The sequence below is a fragment of the Heteronotia binoei genome, chromosome 21 (genome assembly GCF_032191835.1).
Source record: "Heteronotia binoei isolate CCM8104 ecotype False Entrance Well chromosome 21, APGP_CSIRO_Hbin_v1, whole genome shotgun sequence".
NCBI lineage: Eukaryota > Metazoa > Chordata > Lepidosauria > Squamata > Gekkonidae > Heteronotia > Heteronotia binoei.
Genome location: NC_083243.1, coordinates 50,605,959 through 50,611,978, shown reverse-complemented (window position 1 = coordinate 50,611,978; position 6,020 = coordinate 50,605,959).

Here is a 6,020-nt window from a genome sequence, read left to right as displayed (position 1 = left end):
CCTGGAAGGCAGCTTTAACTTCGGCTGACTGGAGACTGCCAACCTGAAACTTCCTCCGAGGGATACCTCCTCTCCCAGGTGTGGGTTTAAAGTGAAGACAGAGATTGCAGCGTACAAGACGATGATCCGTATGACATTCTGCACTGGGCATTACTCGGGTGTGTAAGACATCTCGAAGGTCTCTCTGGCGCACCAGAATGTAGTCGATAAGGTGCCAGTGCTTGGATCGTGGGTGCATCCAGGTTGTCTTCAGACTGTTCTTCTGCTGGAAGATAGTGTCGGTGATGGTGAGCTGGTGCTCCATGCAGAATTCTAGCAGGAGGCGCCCGTTGTCATTGCAGTTGCCAATGCCGTGTTTGCCAAGTACTCCTTTCCAGGCTTCCGAGTCTTTACCTACTGTGGCATTGAAGTCGCCAAGGATGATCACCTTGTCCTCTGTAGGGGTCTTCCATACGAGGTTGTGTAGATCAGCATAGAACTTGTTCTTTTCTGCAGGATCTGCTTGAAGGGTTGGGGCATACACACTGAAGAGTGTTGCATGCTGCTTGTTTTGAAGTGGGAGGCGCATAGACATGATGCGATCTGAGTGACCTGTTGGCAGGTTTTCGAGTTTGGAGGCAATGGAGTTCCTGACCATGAAGCCAATGCCAGAAAGGCGGCTCTCAGCCTTTGACTTACCTGACCAGTAGAGGGTATAGCCAGCACCATGTTCTTGAAGACTACCTTCCTCAGGGAAACAGACCTCACTGAGAGCTGCTATGTTGATATTCAACCTGAGAAGTTCGTGGGCAACTAGAGCAGAGCGTCGTTCAGGGCGACCACTGTCTACTGTGTCAAGCATGGTTCTGATGTTCCAACACGCAAGCTTTAGTCTTTGCACACTTTGTGAGGCAGGTGCATGCCTTTTCTTTGTTGTTATTTTTTGACCGCAAGTAAGGATGCCCGTTGACCACGGCTAGCCAACTGGGGTGGAGGAGACGAGCTTTGTTTAGGCCACCTTTTCTAGGCCCCTCTCTGTGTGGAGCAAGCAGTGCTGTCCCTAGATAAGGCTGCTTGGTCATTCAGGGTGCTGCCGAAAAATGCTTTCGTCTCCGGGTTAGCATCAGGCGATCAATACCCTGAACCGCCTACATGCAGGATCGGGGCTGCGGCTTCCAGTGGCACCTTCCACCTGCTGTTTCGCCCCTTGCCCATCGCTGCAGGACTTGATGCGTTGTGGGTTGTGTATGTGGATATACCCTTCAGGCCTGCGCAGAGGAATTTTTTAGGTGAAGCCCAGTGTGCGCGGTACTGGCTCCACCCTTTCACCTGGGGGTCATCTGCCATGGCCCAGTAAGCCGGGACTCCGGCAGCGAGTCCTCCAGGTGGTAGGTGTTACATTAACGAGCTCTATCTGCCCGGGTTTGATGTTAGAGTTTTCCTTCTCTTAGGCTGGAGAGGTTGGTGGGCCCAGCCTGCCCATCCAGTTATACTGCCGGACAATTCGGTCGCACCATGACGTAGCAAACTCTGTGAAAAACAGGGGGACCAGCGAGAAGGTGTTGCTACAGATGCAGTAATGCAGGAGAGGCCATTGCAGTGACCATCTGCCAGGCATAGCCAGACAGTGACCACGCGGCATTCACTACACCAGGAGAGGAGAGGCTATGTATTGCGCATACACTTTCCCTTGGGGGGTAGGATACCCAGAGGGAACCCACCCCCACCCCACCCCCATGGAATCAGCAATTAATAAACAAAAGCTTATCGAAACAAAACATTTTCCTAAACACATTTTTAGAAATATGGAATAAAAGAAAAACAAAATTGGCTCCAAACATATCTATTCTAGCAACGTTTATCAATCAAAACTGGTTTCCTCCAGGCCAAGCAACAAATGAGTTTAACATATGGCGAAATGCAGGTTTATTTTGACTCATCAATATTACAACTAAAGGAAAAATCCTAACAAAACAAAAATTAGAACAGAAATTAAGACTTAAATTAATGAGGTACAGATACAATTACAACACCTGATAGAATCCACACAAATACAGCAAACAATGCAAAGACCATTAACTAAATTTGAGCTCTATATCAAAAGGTATACAGGAGGTATAAAAGGTATGATGTCTAACATTTATAAGATACTAATTAAATCAGCAGAAGAAAAATTACTACTTATCAAAAGCAATGGCACAAAGATTGCAAGAAGGAATTTACAACAGAAGAATGGGAAGATATATGGACCTCGAAGGGTCTGAGTTTTAGTATATTTAACATAAGATACCTTGTTTAAAACAATTTATTATAATGTAATATATTCTAATGGCATATCATTTGTCATTAAATGTTAATACACATATATAACATTTTCTCCACCACCCCCTTTTGGTGACCCCCAGCAGTGCCAACCCCCTTAACAAACATCTCCATATTACTATTTAAATTAATTTGTTATAAGGTAATAAACTATCTGTTAAAGAATCTTTCTTCAAAAAAATCCAAAGGTTATAGTTATAATCCATCTTCATGGTAGTTCTTCTTAATCATTAGCAAGGAAACGAAAAGGTTATAATCCAATAATCCTATTTCTTTAAACTATAATCCATATATAGTTTCTTTAATAATTAACCATTGTCAAATATCACCAAATATCCTTTAACGTTCCATTGTTTTTCAATATATTTTTGAAACTTTCCCCACTTGTTTTTAAACTTCTCTAGATCTTGTTCTTTTAAGATTCTTGTAAGTTTGTCCATTTCACTCCAATGCATGACTTTCAAAGTCCATTCCCACATTTCTGGTATTTTATCTTGTTTCCACATTTGCGCATATAATGTCCGTGCAGCTGAAAGCATATACCAAATTATTGTCCTATCTTGCTTTTGAAAATTTTCCATTTGTAATCCCAACAAGAAGATACCCGGTGCCTTCTTAATGTTATATCCCAAAACTTTCGAGATCTCTTGCTGAATCATTTGCCAGAATTGTTTCGCCTTTTTGCAAGTCCACCACATACGGTAGAAAGATCCTTCACGGCATTTACATTTCCAACATCTATCAGACACCTGATTGTTCATTTTTGCCAATTTCTTAGGTGTCATGTACCACCTGTATAACATTTCAAAGCAATTTTCTTTAATGTTATAACATGTAGATATTTTCATAGAGTTCTTCCATAAGTATTTCCATGACTCCATCTGTATTTCCTTATTTACATTTATCGCCCATTTTATCATTTGTGATTTAACTACATCTTCTGTAGACCATTTCAATAATAGTTTATATGTCTTTGAGAACAGCTTTTCATTTCCTCCAAACAGCATTCTCTCCAGTTCTGATTGTTCTTGTCTTATTCCATAGTTCTTGATGTCCTGTTCAAGCAAACTCTTTATTTGTTGCAATTGAAACCAATTATATTTATATTGTATTTCTTCAGCCGATTTTAATTCCACCTTTCCTCCTTGAATTTTTAAAAGTTGTTTATAATATTTAACATAAGATACCAATCCATAAAAACACTAATGCGATACTATCTCCCTCCAAAAATGATGAATAAAATAAACAAAAAATACAAATCGCTATGCCGCAAAAACTGTGGCGATCAGGCAGACTACATAAATATATGGTGGTCTTGCAGTAAAATTCAAAGTTTTTGGCATAAAATTCATCACCAAATTATGGAAATCACAGGATGCAAATCTGATTGCACGCCTGAAAATATGTTATTAAATAAGGAGGTAACTAACATACAGAATAAAGCTAGAGTAGAATTACTCACAATACTTTTATCAACAGCAAGACTCACCCTAGCAGCTAAATGGGTAGACCACTCCCTACCAACATTACATCAATGGCATGAAAAAATATGGGAATGTTTTATAATGCAGAAAATAGCATATACACTAGCCAATTCGATTGATGAACAATATCAAAACAAATTTGTAGCAGTATGGTATCCTTTAATAAATTATGTGGCAGAAAGAAACATTATACCGAAAAACCAGTATTATAAAAGTTTAATATATTTTTAATGCAAATATGTATGGGTTTAGTTATGAAGAGAGACAGATTTAAAATACAGACAATTAAGCACTGTGAATTGTATTAACAGTACGCAAAGCTTTTCATTTATTAATATTATTGTTTGATTTGTGTTTTATATTGGACAAGGATGATATATACAACAAAATGAAAAAATACTGCATTTAATTTGCATCCTAATATCATGTCTGTAAGTTTGAAAATGTGTTAATAAAAGAACTTGTTATTTAAAAAAATAAGATGAAAGGCAGATCAAGGGAGAGAATTCTGGCAGAGCCTCTGCTGCTATTCATACTGAGGCCAGGGGCTCCTCTGTGCCTTTGCTGGCCCTGGGAGTGAATCACCGAGCAGAGCTAACATTTGCCTGCCCCTTCCGCCATTAGACATTAGTTGCCAATAGGGTTGCCAAGTCCAATTCAAGAAATATCTCCGGACTTTGGGGGCGGAGCCAGGAGATTTTGGGGGTGGAGCCAGGAGACATTGGGGTGGAGCCAGGAGCAAGGGTGTGACAAGCATAATTGAACTCCAAGGGAGTTCTGGCCATCATGTTTAAAGGGACGGCACACCTTTTAAAATGCCTTCCTTCCATAGGAAATAATGAAGGATAGGGGCACCCTCTTTTGGGGCTCTTAGAACTGGACCCCCTGGTCCAATCTTTTTGAGACTTGGGAGGTATTTTGGGGAGAGGCACTAGATGCTATACGGAAAATTTGGCACCTCTACCTCAAAAAACAGCCCCCCCAGAGCCCCCGATACCCACAGATCAATTCCCCATCATTCCCTATGGGAATCTTTTGTGGAGGTGCATAATGGCTGTGGGGGTGGGGCTTCCCCCGCTGGCCAGCTGGCTGGGGGAGGGGGGAAGCCTGTAAAATCGGGGGATCCCCCGCTGGGACCTGGGGATTGGGAAGCCTGGTTGCCAACCAAGGCCTTAGAACTTCCACTGAGGGGAATTATATTTGAATGCAGCAACCAATCCCCCCCACACACATACCAATCCTCACTGGTGAGAAGAGTAAGCTTTCCATAGCTTGCCATAAGAAAAAAAAAATCTCTCACCCAGTTATGAGATCTCACATTTGCTGGAAATATTGAGCGGCTCCTGTGCATCAAGATCACTTTCTTTCTGTAAGCTTCCCATTCCAACTCAACTGCCATTCTGGCTGGCAGCCATCATCATACTCCAAGCAAATGTTTCCATGGCAAATGCTATTGCTTAGTTACCAAAGCATGTCTCTGGAACCTTCACGTGTTTCCTTTTGTTCTTCATATTCATACTCCGTAAAGGGACAAAAAAGCATCTCCTGACTGCCAGAAAATCTGAACAAAGTTAACACATAAAGCTGCCCTAAAATATATAGATTAGTTTATATTGTCATTAATTAATGACATTAGGCTTTCTGTTCCACTCTGCTTTGGAACCTTAGAAACATGAATTTGTATTCACAATCAGGGGATATAAACACTAGTAAAATGGTTTTCTCTTTTCAGTATCTGGTTATACCTGCTGTGAAAAATCTAATCTGAACTGGGGGCTAAGAATACTTACTTTTAAAAACTATTTGATCCATAGTTGCTTGTCACTGGTATCTTTTGGAACTTAAGCTTCTGTCACAATAGGAACATTTTAGTTTCACTTTCTACCTGTTTCCTCAAGCAAAACCAGAAAAACCAGAAACACAGAACAAAGTGTGCTGTTACCTCCCATTGGAGTCCTCAAAACCACTCATTCCCAAATAATTTGAATGACATACATGGTACTAATCTGGCCTAGTGGCTTTGAGGATCACATCAAGGCTTGCCCTCTTTGAAGAACAATCATAAATACATCCTTCCAGTGGTCAGATGGAACATGTGAGACCAGGTCTCCAAATTTAATGCCTTTTAGGCATGTACATTTGGGGGGGCACATGTGCAAGTCACTCCTTTGGATCTCAGCTAACCATGTGATTCCTCATCATACTCGCAACCCCTTGGTGATTCAGTGGTTGAAA